Source organism: Chenopodium quinoa, unplaced genomic scaffold (genome assembly GCF_001683475.1).
Source record: "Chenopodium quinoa cultivar QQ74 unplaced genomic scaffold, ASM168347v1, whole genome shotgun sequence".
Classification (NCBI taxonomy): domain Eukaryota; kingdom Viridiplantae; phylum Streptophyta; class Magnoliopsida; order Caryophyllales; family Amaranthaceae; genus Chenopodium; species Chenopodium quinoa.
In genome coordinates, this window is record NW_018742204.1 from 19,360,582 (window position 1) to 19,375,179 (window position 14,598).

A 14,598-nucleotide genomic window follows, 5' to 3' on the forward strand; every position below is an offset into this window, starting at 1 on the left:
CCACGCTTGCGCGACCCCCTTGAGAGTGGTTGGGAAATATTTGCACCAAGTCGCTTCGGATCTGGGGCAAAGATGCATATGAGTCTCATACGAGGCCACGTGATCCTTCGGATCCGAGGTCCCGTCATATGTGATGTGCGACGGTATTTTAACCGTGGGCACGCGCTCTTCCAGTATCCATTGCTTGAATGGTGAACTGGCGGGTAGCATAACGGCCTTGCCCTTGTTCCTGGCCGAAGGGACCGCGCTCCGCCCTCTTAGAGAGGTAGGAGTGGTTTTCGTCCCTGGCTGGGAAGTCTGGGCCTCGGCTGCAGGGAACGAGAGGCGACTGCGCACGCTCGGTTCCTTGCCGCCGAGTCGGTCGAGGACGCTTCGGCGAACAGTCTCAGGTTCTCGGTGAGTAAATTCTGGCCGAGAAGCTGAGCTGCTGCTCTTATGCGCTTTTGGTCGTGAGGATGAGGATCCTTTTAAAAATTGAGGGTTCTTTTTCCTCTCTTTTTCATTTTTCCAGGAATCCTCTTCCCACTCTTCCAGTTCCCGGAAGGAAGGAAGCTTCCCACCATCATGGTCTAGCTTCCTCCGCTGATGCCGGGTATGCGGAGGAGTTCGATCACGAGGTGGTGGCATATTTTGTGCCCTCATCGCCTCCATGAGCACTGCCAGCGCTCTTGCCACCTCTTCCGAGCTAGGCCCCGTCAAAGGGGTCCTCGGCCGAGTATGGGAATGAGGGCGCACAGCCGATGGTTGGCTTTGGGGCACTGAATGTGTCCTATGATCGGACTCACCCCTGCTAGACCGAGAGTGACTCGGCCTATGATGAGAGTCATGAATTACGGGAGAAAGGGAATCCTCCTTGTATGATCCTCCCCCCGAGCTGGAACCCTTGGGAGAGTTCCGGTCCGGCGAGGGTGATGGTGTAGGGGTTTTAGGCTTTTCGCCCGCTCCTTGACGGAGGCCTTTGCTCTTGCGGTTCTTAGCCATTGCTACTAAGATTATTGCAAGATGATCTTGGTTAGAAATTTGGCTTAAAAATTTTTGAAAGTCTTCCCCACAGACGGCGCCAAATTGTTTCGGGTGAAAACAATGGGACCTTGCCGAAGGTCCGCTGAAACGGAGAAGACTGGATTCGGTCCAAGTAATGTTGGGCCGAAGGTTTCCTGCACAGTAAACACACGTAAACTAGCCTCGGGGGTGTTGCCGAGGAAGGCCCCTCCGATGCTAAAGTCAGTACAATGTGTAGAAAGAGAACACTATGCAAGAGAATTAGTTGCTTGAGGCTTTTCTTGAGTTATGAGAATATATGAGAATATGTGAATGAATGTGACTATATGAATATTGATGGCTTTTATACCTCTTCATACATGGAGAAGTTGGGCCTTAGCCCAATTGGCTTGCTTTGAGGGCTGACCTTTGACTTTAGCACAATTGGAGAGTTGAACCTTGACCTTGGGCTTTTAATTGGATCATTTAATGCCTAGGCCCAATTGGACTAAATTGGACCCAAACACCACCTATTTTGATCTTCCTCCTCAGGTCTGTTGATCTCTTAATTGACTATTTTGCCTCTTCTTATGTTAATAATTTTGATGCCAACGTTTGTACGGTTGACTTATGTTTTATTTTAATCACGTTGTTCTTATTGTTAATCAGTTCAAACTATGCAAAAATCAACTTAAAATAGGAGGCGACATCAAAAAATTTTTTTATCATATTAATAAGAGAGATTTTAGACCAAATCAAATCATATCAAACCACTAAAAATGAAGGGAAAAAAGTCTTATCAGAATTTATTAAGTCAAACTAATTAACGTACGGAGTAAAAGTTTTCCATTCGTTTAATTACTTCAACAATACCATTCTCTTTTGCATTTATTTGGTCTCATAAAAGTTTGATTTTTGGAAACTTTACACAATTTAGTTTTTTTCCTTTTATAATATCTCAATTAACTACATGTCATATCATCAACACATAAAGAGTAAATTGTTAATGAAATTGAGAAAATAGATAAAGGCTACACATACAACTGTTGTATATGGTTCCTATATACAACCTTACTTTGTCATGTTTTTATTGGCTATAATAACGGGCTCATGTTCCATTACAATTCAATTTATATTTGAATTCTAATTTTCTCTCTTATTTTTTTAATAATGTGTCAAATTTCTAGTGGAGTTGTATGTAGGGACAACATACAATGATTGTATGTGCGTATCAGCTCTCTGATTTTGTTAAAGGACCAACCTCACCAAAAGTCCTAAAGATTAAGTTGATGCTTTGTGTCACGCTGACTCTGATACCATGTTAAATGATCAACTCAACCACTAATTTAACTTGATGGTTAAGACCTACAAATATGTTTTATACTCTACCAAATATTATATACGAAGTATGAAGTACATACACACCTAAAAATAATTAGTTCAACAAATTCATAAGTGCAGTAGCTGTACTGTAGGGGAATCTTGAATCAAGTTTATTTATTTTGATAACGTATATAAACCAATATCGGTCTTTAACTCTTAGCTTAACCTTTTGGTTGGTTGCGATGATCTCTTAACACATATCTTTGCTCATTTAATGGTGATAGGTGGCTGAGCTCATAAGGCAAGAAAAATCATTCAGCAACATAAGAGAAGAGGAGGATGATGGAGAGGGGAGTAATAGCTTGGCCGAAAACATCGGTATGGCTGGAGCCGCGGTGGCTGGAGTAGCAATGTTAGCATGGGGAATGTACAAGCTCGTGTCCGGTGAAAGCTCTTCAGATAAAGACGAACACAAGAATAAGGCAAAAGCACCTCAACCAAGGGAATTTATTAGAACCCTTGATTATGCATCTAATAAAATGATGAAGGCACCTGGAACGGCTGGGAAATTTGTTATGAAAAGAGTTGTATTTGAAAGCAATCCTAAGTTTTATTTTATGAATCTTCGTGCTGGTAAGGTACCTTTGTTAAGTTAAATGGGATAGTAATTACAGTAATAATCTTGTGGTTCAGAAATTAAATCTTGTGTTTTCATGGATAATTAGTTCCTTGTTATAATAGTCTGCTGCTACATTTCTGTAACGTGCCAATGATAAAGCTTTGGATTTATGGGTTTTTTTCCCCAAATTGGTACTTTCCGCATTATCTCCTAACTTTAAATCCCGCTTTATCAATTACGTTTTCTAAGTTCAAAAACCAAATTATAAGTTACTACTAATGTACTACTTCTGTTACAGATTATGTGCAACGATTTGACATAAAACAGAAAGGAAAAATGTCTAATTATTGCACATAACCTGTAACGGAGGTAGTATCTTTTATACTATGTATCTTCTAGCGGCATGAATTGTCTATGTTAATTTGGGTATGTATTGTACATTTGTACTACATTCTTCTCCAATCCTAAGTAGTTTGTTCCAAGTTTGACGAAATTTCGATTTTGCAATAATAATAAATAGCCTCTTCGTTTCATAATGATCTTCTCATAAAGAATTTTTTTACTATGAAAAAATGAGAGGGAAAGTTTTAACTTTTTATAAAGAATACATTTAGTCATATTGGATCTAGTTTAATTCGTCTAAGTAAATATAATGCCAAATTTTGATATATATAGTTTTTATTAATGCGAGATTAAAGAAATTTGCAATTAAAAATATTCATTGGTATAAAAGCAACACAAATTTTTGTATGCGGTTAGTTAGTCACACGGTATGACCAGCCATCATAGCAATTACTTTGTTTGTGCTATAAAGGTTGATTGACAAATATTACAGGGATTAATTTGTCAGTGTTTTAGGAGTTATTTTGTTATTTTATAAGCGACCATATGGTGTGGTTTTCCGCACATAAAAGGCGCTAAGCAAACAAAAGTCACTTTAATTTATGAATTAAAAACCCCTATATCACATGCCCTTTTATCTAGTAATTCAAATACAAAAAGTAGAAATTATATTTAGAGCCTGAGCTGAACTAAATATTTTATGATAGAGGGAAACTAAGATAAAAATTGAACTGAACTTATTGGAGCAGAATTGAACTAAACTAAAAATAAGCTGAAGAGAACAGACCTTTACTTATCACATATTCCCTCCGTTTCGTATGAATTGCAACACATTTCTTTCACATCGTTTCATATTAAATGCAACACTTCTATATTTGAAAAGGATCTATTATTATTTTATAATTTATCTCTCCCATTAACCCCACTTTCACAAATATTTTATTATTTCTCTATCTTACCAACACCACACACACCACTTTTTTTTTATTATTAACTCTTTTACCAACAATACGTTATATTATAAGTTTATAAGCCTAATCTATAATTTCCTTAAACTTTGAGTCAACCTAATGTTATGATTAATGCGAAAGGAAGGGAATAATACTATTCGCGGCTTAATGACGTGGCCTAATTCCTTTTTTCCGCCAAACTTGTACCAAGTCCTACCAGACAACTAACTGCACGCACAACCGTCCGATCATCTATTAAGCATGCAATCTTACCCGTCCATTACTTTTCTTGATCCACTATATTAATCGATACATTTACCGGTTTTCTGATTCCCTTTCTCTCTCCTCGATCAGATTTCTCGAAACAATTTTTCGTTCTTCAAATTACTCCGTAATCCATTAATCTTTCTTCGTTTAATCAATTAATCCTAATCGTTCTTCAAATTCATTGATTAATTGTTCAGTGATTTATTTGATTCACGTCGATTCTTGATTTCTTTATTTTTTGGAGATTCAATCGATTACGGAGGTAATAATTTATTATCTGATCTTATTTATTCAATTATAATTTAAATGAAGTAATTATGGTTTTTTAATTGAAATTTATCGGTGTTTTCGCTTGATTTTGGTTGAATTTTATGATTCGTTTGGCGTGGGAGATTTGAATTTGATTCGAATAAGTTGTCTCTGCCTTTATTTGAATCGATTTATCTGTTTGATTATTGTTATTCAATCATATCAATTTAAGAATAAGACCGCTGAATTTATTGCTTAATCGTATGATTTTTACGTTATTTATTTAGTATATATTAATTGAAATTTACGAATATTTATGTCAGTTTAGGTTAATTTTTCTATTTGGATTGAACATAACTCTGTGAATTTAGGTTATTTCAAGAATTTGATTGCTGCATATATCTGTCTTTATTGTTGGAAAACTGTGAAATTGGCTATTGTTTTCGTTCTATTGATTCTATTTTGCTATGTGATGAATATTATATTTAATCTTTATAGTTTTGTATTTGAAATTAAAAGTTCATGTATGAAATTGATTTCATGCGATTCAAGAAGCGTGATTCATCTTTGATTGTTCGGCTACACAATATTATAAAGATGATTCATCTTTGATTGTTTGGTTAGACGAATTTATATGTTTAGCTTCAGCGTATTGATTTCTAGTATTTGATTGAAAATTATGCAATCAACTTATAGCTTGCTGGAACCAGGACTTTTGCAGTGCTCTGATGTGCGGACTAATGGTTTGGTCTTGATTGAGTCGGATGTTCTGCACGGTTCAGCAGGCTGATAGGGCTATATAAGATGGCTGCGCCGCGGTTTGGCAATCCAAATTTTATGGTGTGTTCATATAATTTGTACTTCACAGTGAAAAAATTTACTTACAGTATATGTGCTATTGGTGAGTTTTATGATATGTGGATGAGAAAGTGGTAGTATTAGTTTGTATGGTCGGTGTGTTGAGGAGAATGGAGTGTTTTCCTTAGTTTTGTGAATTGGTCTTGTTAGTCGACCTTTGCCATGTCGGGTGCGCTTGCATGGCAGGTCATCAATGTTAATAAAAAGATCTTTTTTGTGGTTTTGTTGGGAGATGGCATGGGGTTTTTCCCGGCTCTCCCAACCGTGTGCGTGTTGTGTCTGTTTTTTTTGTATTTTTCTCCCTTTCCCTGCACCCTTATGCGCTTGAATCATCAAACTCCACGCTATTGCCACCAGTATAGAGCAAATTCACTGTCAAAACGATTTCTTTGTAGAAAATTTATGCCAAATCCAATTTTGCCAAGGTATATTTATCAAAATCATTTTTAAGTTCCCTATTTTATTACTCAGTACAATTTATATTGCAGTGTTATCTGCAAAGGTTAAGGTGGTGTCGTTATTCTTCATTTGTCCCTTGACATCAAGGAGTTATATAATTGTTGTCCCTGCTCTTTGAATCTTTCTAAATTAGGATTCCTACAATTGTCTTGAATTGTACAGTGCATATATTGAGAAATTCTGCTTCTTTAGAACTTAATTTATATTCAGAAAGTCAAGCATACAAAACTTACTTCATGAACATTCTTATGTGGAAAGCTACATACAGATCTCTATCTTATTGCATATATGTATATAAGATGTGATTACTCTGATTAAGCAACTTCAACGCAATTTGTAGAGGGTATTGCTAAATAGAATATGTGATTACTACTTTGTTAGCTGTACAGATAGGTCATATATGCCGCTGGCCACTGGATTGTATGATGTACTGATCCTTGGTTATATGTACTACACTAACCATCTCTATGTGTACGCTGCACCTATTCATTATATGTGTACGTTGTTACTCCATACGGATTATATTTTTTGATTGGATATCCTTTGGGGTTATTTGGTAATGTGTCCCAACCTTGGAAATATTTAGTTTCATAGCTTCATCCATCATAATCCTTGAAGTAGATTCTAAGTTTATTTGTTATGCATTCAGTTCAGGCAACTTGATGCTCAAATTAATTTAAACAGTCTATTACCGAGCAATATTTGAATTATTTTTTATTTCTGATCTTTGTTGCCTGTGTTTTGCATTTTACATCACTGTCAACTGAGAACAAGGGTGTTGAGTCTTGCATGTGTTTGCAATTAGTGGTGTAATAGAAATTGTATAATTCTCTGTAGTCTGTATACACTTTTGTATTAGAATTTTTTCTACAGGTTTTATACATACTAGGTGCCAGACTGTTTGATTCTCTAATGTTCTGTGGCCATTGGCCAAGTTGCTGTTCTGATTCAAAGAATCTCATCGGCACAAGTTTACAACTGTAGCCATTCGTTAGTTATGCATTAGATCGTTCGCCTACCAATGAGGCACTATCAAAACTCTCATTAGAAAGCTCTGATAGTTTGGTGACAACACTTATTTACAGTCGAATGTAAACTGAAAATGTTCTCTTAACGCCAAAGCATTCAAGAATAATTGAAGTATTGATTGTTGATGCTTAATGTGTTTTGCTAATGTCACAACTTCAACGATTCAACGCTTATTAGCTGTTGTCAAAGTGCACCTATCAATAATATTCCTTGATTGATTTTGTTTATTGTGACTATATCTCAAATATCACAAAGTCTTATATGTGGCTGGCCACACGGTGTGGTCAGCCACTATAGGGGTTACTTTGCTAGTGTAATGGGGGTTACTTGATAAGTGTTAAAGGGGTTATTACTTCATCATTGTTATAGAGTTACTCGGTCACTGTTATAGGGATTACTTGATTGGTATTACAGATTTACAGGGTTACTTTAAGTGGTCACACGGTGTGGCCGGTCGCACACACGACGAGCTGCTCAATATATGTCTTCTCTGCCTTTTTTTTACATTTTTTATTATTAAATTTATAAAATTGAAGTTCCTTTGTGTTACACTTCGTGGGAGTAGAAGATGATGATTATGCTCATAGCAATCAGTTTGATTGTTGTATGGTTATTTGATTCTTTGTATCACAGTCTCACAAACTGTTCAGCTTAGCAAATTATTGGGTAAGGATGTTAGGAGAGGATGAAGGCTTGAAACAAATGACAACGGGCAAGTAAGACTTGTTGGTTATATTGCGTGTTGAGCTGCGCCGTGCTGTTAGCCTGCAAAGTTTTTTTTTTTTTTTTTTGTTTTTTTGGAGCTACGGTATAGTCTTGTACTCCTGTTATGAGAAGGCCTTAGAAAAAATTTCATGTGATGTGAGGTGATTCATGATCTATAAGCTCTAAGTGGAAAGAGTGCCCAAATTATGTTTGGGAGGTTGGTGGTTCGAATCCATCTAGATCCATTCTTTCAACTCATGCATTTATTTATTTATTTATTTTTGGATAAAAAACTCATGCATTTGATTATATGATGGGAAATAAGAATTAATATTTATGTATAACGATGTGTGAAAAAAAAAATCTATATCTATAACAATGTGTGAAAAAAAAACACAAACCATAATGCTATGTCTTACTTTTTTATTGAAAAAAAAAACTAGCCTTATAATTCAGTACATGTATAGGATTAATTTAATTTTTTCAGTAAATTTAAAACATGCTATAAAACAAAAAAAAATACTTTATATACGTATGAGGTTATGATCAACCTAGTATGACAAAGTACCATGTTTATAGTATGTACTCTAGAAGAAATTAAGGGCATGTTCGTCATTAGCTTTTAAGGTAGTTGTTAGCTTTTAAACCTAGTCAAAACACTACCTTAAAATAATATTAGTGTTTGGTGAAATAGGTTTTTAAGTAGCTGTTAAAGGTAGAGGTAGCTTTTAAGTAGTTGTTGTTGAAAGCTAGAAAAGATAGCTTTTGAAATTGTAAAGTAGCGTTCAACCTTTTTCTTTTTTTTTTTCTTTTTTTTATATTTTATTTTTATGTTTTTATCTTTTGACTCAGTGTTATTTGTTTCATTCAACCATAATATCAAATTTTTCTATTCATATCTTTTTTTCTTTTTTTTTTCCTTTCATTTTATGAGGAGTATTTTTTTTCTATCTTATTTTTTAAATTGGTTATTTATTATCAATATATATTATACTATGTAATATTTAAAATTATCAAACATTTGATACATAACACGACATAATAATAATAATAATAATAATAATAATAATAATGACCGTATTTTATAGTTTCAATCGCTACTTTTACCGAACACCCATAGTATGAACCGCTACCTTAACAGCTGACCTCTAACACCTAGTACTTGACAGCTTACAGCTACCTCTACAGCTCGCAGCTACTCAAAAGCTAATAGCCAACAGCTACAGCTAGTTTTGCCGAACAGACCCTAAGACTAATTGAATTCACAAAGTTATATATGTGGCTAGCCCTACCGCGCGGCCAGCCACAATATTTTTTTTTTCTCTCCTTTTTCTCTTTCCTCTTTTCTTCTTCTCAAGTTAGCCCACACATCACCAATCTCAACCCCTAAAGTTCTCTCTTTTGCTCTCTTCCAATGTCTTCCATGGCCGCCCAATTTTAGCGTCGGGTTGTCGAAAGCCACACATCCTCCGCTTCCATTGTCAATTCTCCATCGGCCGGAGCATGCAGAAGATGAATGAATATGCGAAGGTCGATGGAGGTGAATATGCGACAAGGATGAGGCGAAATCGCCATTTTTAATTTAAAAGTTTAGTGGGTTGGTACTTGTATTGGGTAATGAAATTATGAGTGGAGTTTGGATTTTGGGGTATTTCATTTTGATTATTTAATTTGTATTTATTTTTTTATTGTGTTGTGGTGGTTGGAATTGGTGGCTACTTTAGCGTTGGAATTGGTGGTTAAGTTAGGGGTTATTAGGTCGGTTAAGGGTTACTAGGTCCGGTCAAGCTCCAGTCAGGAGCTACTTGGTCAGGGGATACTAGGTCCGGTCAAGAGTTATTTGGTCAGGCGTTACTAGGTTCGGTTAGGGATTACTAGGTGGGGTTACTAGATCCGGTCAAGGGTACTAGGTCGGAGGGGTTACTAGGTCATAGGGGTTACTTGATCAGGATTTACTAGTTCGGTGGGATTACTATCACTATCTAATTTTGGGAATCTACTATCACTATTGACACTATATATCTTTTCTATTTCTTGATGTAACTCGAAGACCAATTTAAGCTTCTCTCACCTATTCAAAAAAAAAAAAAAAAACTTCTCTCACAATCTAGTCAGTTTTATTAGGAAACTAATTGTAATGGGAAAATACAAATTCATGAGAAGTGAATTTATGAGTTGCTTGGTTAACTAACACGTATGTAGGAATTGCTTAGTCTTCAATTCTCTTGATTTAGCTTTCTTTCAAGCTTCTCTTTAACTCCTTGTGTTTACTCTACCTGGGAAGAATTAAACAATAAAGGAACTTATTGTTTGTTTGTCATCATCAAAACCTTACAACAATATAGATCTGAGAAATATAAATCTACTGTTGAGAGTTTTGATGTATGGTATGCGTCAATACAATTGAATCATTCTCCAAACTGTTATGAACGTCAATTTTGGTCATTAGGTAACAATTAAAATAACATTAGAGGATGTATAATAAAGTTTCACCAAAAAAGGCCCACTCCTACTAATCAATAATCACTATACAAATAAAATAACCGATAATCTTTAGAACTTTATTCTACTTGTTGTTACTCTAAATTTTTTACTCTTTATAAGTCTTCTATAAGTCTACTCTCATCCTTATTGGTCGATCTATTTAAGTCTTCGTACTTTTTTTTTTGTAAGAATAATAATTTATTTTAAGGGTAATACTATCTGTAACCCTAAAGGTTATATATAAGCATTAAATACACTCTTAAAACGATGAATATATGATAAAAATACGCGTAAATCAATGTAATTAGATTTATATTTTTATAATTTCCTAACTTTATACGATTTTCTAATTTGTATTTAATGCTTATATACAATACTCAGTTTCCTTATATTAAACTTAGATTTTTTCTCTCAAAAGAAAATTTAAAACTTAGATTTTCAAAAATATAGGAATTAGTCCTACGAATAGTTAATTAGAAATAATATTGCTTAAAAATTTGCATATTAAGTGTTTCTGCAGGAATCCGATGACCCAAATCCAAGATCCGAAGCTCGAGTGTACAACCCGTTCTGCTCTTATCGGTCAAACAAGAACCTACACACAGGGAAGAGATTAGCTAGCCCCGGGGTGAATCCGAGGATAACCACTCCAAAGATTAAGTCAGCAAGTGTTTATAGAAAGAAGAAAGAGATTATTTAGAGAGAGAAAGTAGTAAGAGAGAGAGAGAGTGTGTAATAAATGCTACCTTATTTATGAGGTAAAACCAGATTATTTATAGGTTGATTAAGTGACGGGTGGCAGTTTAATAGGCAAAGTAATTTTTGCCACGTGTCAAACGTGAGAACGGCACGTGTCAACTGCTTGTATGCCGATATGTATCCTTTATATATAAATGCCGATATTAACAAGAATTATTGATGAACCGGACTCAAATAATATATCGGCCTATAAAACAATATCGGCCTGTCATACAGTATCGGCCTTAATATAAATGTTATATAACATTTTCCCATACAACTAACCCCTCGAGTGAGGACGTTTGATTAAGTGATATAAACGGAGTTACTCCGTAGTATATATTCCCCCTTAATAATTCCATCACTACCATATAGCAGCCTTGAATGGTTCAAACCTAGCTTAAGAAAAGAAAAAAAAAATGAGAATGGCAAACCACCTTTTATTGAAACTAAACCAATACCCTAATTCCATACAATCACCTATACCATCACCAAATGACATTTTTAACACAATCCTCCTCTACCTCAATGACTGGCTATCTTTGATCCCCAACTTATTTCATTCCCTCCTCGCCAAACTCGACGAGGCGCTCCCCCATTTCGTGATCGCCTGTCTCGGGGTCATTTTCATTTGTTTGTTTTGTTGCTGCTGCTTGCCAGCAATAGTCAGCTGTATCATATGGGTTGTGGTCATGGTGTGGAGCCTTATTTGGGGGTTCTTCATGCTTTTGTGGCGCATTTGCACGAGGGTTTTCGGGTTTTTTTGTTGTTGTGGAAGGAGATCTTCAAGGATGATGAAGGCTCCTGGACGAGGTGGGAGAGTTATCATACCAAGATCTCCATTTGAAAGTGATCCTAGAGCTTATTTTATTAATCTTCGTGCTAGTAGGCCGCCTGTTTTAAGATGATCGTATTACTACTTCGGTTAATTGGCTGCTTTGGTTGTGAAATGTACGTTTTAAGAGTGGATTTGGAAGTTTAATTATGTTATGGACAAGTTTATGAAGTTAATTAATTATCTAAGTTAAATTAGATTGATCTAATTGTGTTAATTTGTTAGTTCCATCTTTGGTATTTCTGATAAATTTGTATAATTATGACTTTTGGGTATAATTGAGGTCTATGGTCTATGGATAAGTTTATGAAGCATGTATGTATGTAGTACCTTAAAAGGTCTTTTTATTTAAACTTTGTACTTTTTCGTTGGGTGGTTTTGAGAAGTAAATTAGTGGTTGTTTGGTTGACATATAAAATACACGTGAGAAGAATTTCTCACAAACGAAATGTTTGTGTAACTGTTTGATATGAACTTTGATTGATAATATAAATGATTTGACTTTGAACTAACATAGGAGTACATAGCGAGTGAAACTTCATAAAATTGTGTCAAGAAATACAGAAAATTATTAAAACTTTATAAAAATTTGTGTTTCATCGCTAAATGAAACTTTTCACGGAAAATGAAACTTCTATATTGAAGTTAATTAAGTGTTTAATGTTTAACCAAACAAAATTTCGCAATTTTTAGGAAGTAAAACATCATAAACAATTTCAAAGTTCCCCTATCTAACCAAACAAACACTAAGAAAAATTATGTTCCCAAATACTTACATGTCAACCATGACTACTAAAGTAGCGACAATAATTATTTCTTAGCTTAAAGTAGCACAATTGTAATATAAATTTGCTTAAAAAAAATGAATACTCAAAATTCATTTCTATTCCTAATTGTCCGTACAATTAAAATGACATTGTAACCTTTGATTATGGGAAAGTTGTTTCGAAGAATGATTAAAGATAAAAAGAAGTTCTATTCTTTAATTTTGCTTTTTTATTGTGCAATGAAAAATATGGGGATTGCTTTTCAGTTGCCATGAATCTTTAACTTTGAAAACTTTAATTGATAAATGACTCTTTGAAAAGTGTAACTCAGATCTTGACTTGACCCAACAAATAAAACTCATGCTTTTGCTAGATTTAGGCCATGTTTGGTAATTGGCTTTTTAATGGCTTTTTGGTTAGTTTTTGGCTTTTGACTTTTTTAGGTGGTCAAACAGCAAAAAAATGTGTTTGGTAATTGGCTTTTTAGTCAGCGAAAAAGATGGCTTTTAACCAAAATGAAAAAGCTGCTTTGAGTAGCTTTTTTGTTGGCTTTTGGCTTGTTGGTCCACAAATTATCTAATAAACAGTCAACAACCAACAATTAATTTACCAAACACTTTTATAAACAGCCAGCTTAAACAGCCAATTTCAAAAACCATTATAAACTGCCAAACATTCCAGCTGGTCAAACAAGCCAAGTGAACCAGCCAACAGCCATTTTCCAAACAAGGCCTTGATTTGCCAGTCTGCCTTAAAATTAACACGTACGGATTACTATATACTCCATACTGATTACAATATTACATATAGGCATATAAATCAAATACTTCCTTCGTTTCTATTTAGTTGGTACGTTTGATTTAGGTACGTATATTAAGAAAAGGAGAGAGAACGAGAGAGAATGAAAAAACAAGTGGAGTAGCTTGTAAATGTAAGGTAAAAGAATCACCCCAAAGGAAATATGTCAACTAAAAAAAAATCCAAAAAAAAAATACGTGTCAGCTAAAAAGAAACGGAGGTAGTATGTATATTAGTACGTACGGATTTCATACAGTCATACAGATCAAATATGTATATTACTCCGTATTACATAACACATAAGTATTAAGTACATATTATATACTCCGTAAGTAAGTAGTCCGTATTATGTAAGGTTGCAATATTAATACAAACTTACAACTTGAGTATTGATCTAATTTAATGTTAGTTCTTCAGTTTAGTCTGGATCAAGGTATGGTTTATACTTTATAGGCGCTCTGTAACTAATTCTCATTTTAATTATACGGCAATCTATTCAAATAATAAGTTTATATAGTAAAAAGTAAAATGCATTAAGTTTAACACAAAACTAGCATAGTGTCCGTGCGATGCACGATTTATAAATCAAATTATCAACCCCGTAGGAAAAATAAAAATAAAAACAAAGATAATTCATTTACTATTAAAGGACTTAGTTACTAATAGTCAATAAAAAAAAATTAAAATGAACGTTATTTGAATTTCTTTTAATTTTTTATAATGTTATTTTATTAATTGAAAAATAATTGAATAATATTCCACATAGCTATATAAGAAGTGGATTAATTTATTTATATCTCCCGTTGAGAAAAAACTAAAATTTTCTTATCATACCATCCGCATCAGTAGCTACAATCAATCTAAAATATACATGTTTTATTTACCCGTCGCACTCATTAAATATATAGACACAATAATAACCTTATATTTGACCTACCAGAACATATATTTTCCTAAGTTAAGCATTGTGCCAAAAAATATATATTATATAATATTCATATATATAACCAACAGCTAATTAAATATAGTATACAACACAAATACTTCGTATATAGGTATGGATACTGATAATTTTATAAAAATAAAATACACGGAGTATATATTACTAAGATTTATCCCTACCTTAATTATAAAATGGTTAACAAAACTCTTATAATAGTGCATGGACATTTATATATCTAAAAATGTTCTTTT

The 14,598-nt window shown here is 34.2% G+C and overlaps 1 long non-coding RNA gene across 1 annotated transcript; it reads left to right on the forward strand.

The window, feature by feature from the left end:
* Positions 1-4,549: 4,549 nt before the first annotated feature.
* On the forward strand, positions 4,550-7,310 carry LOC110721566. The gene is made up of 2 exons (XR_002511431.1): positions 4,550-4,744; positions 5,442-7,310. It is a non-coding gene; the product is annotated as an uncharacterized LOC110721566 (long non-coding RNA).
* The last annotated feature ends 7,288 nt before the right edge of the window (positions 7,311-14,598 follow it).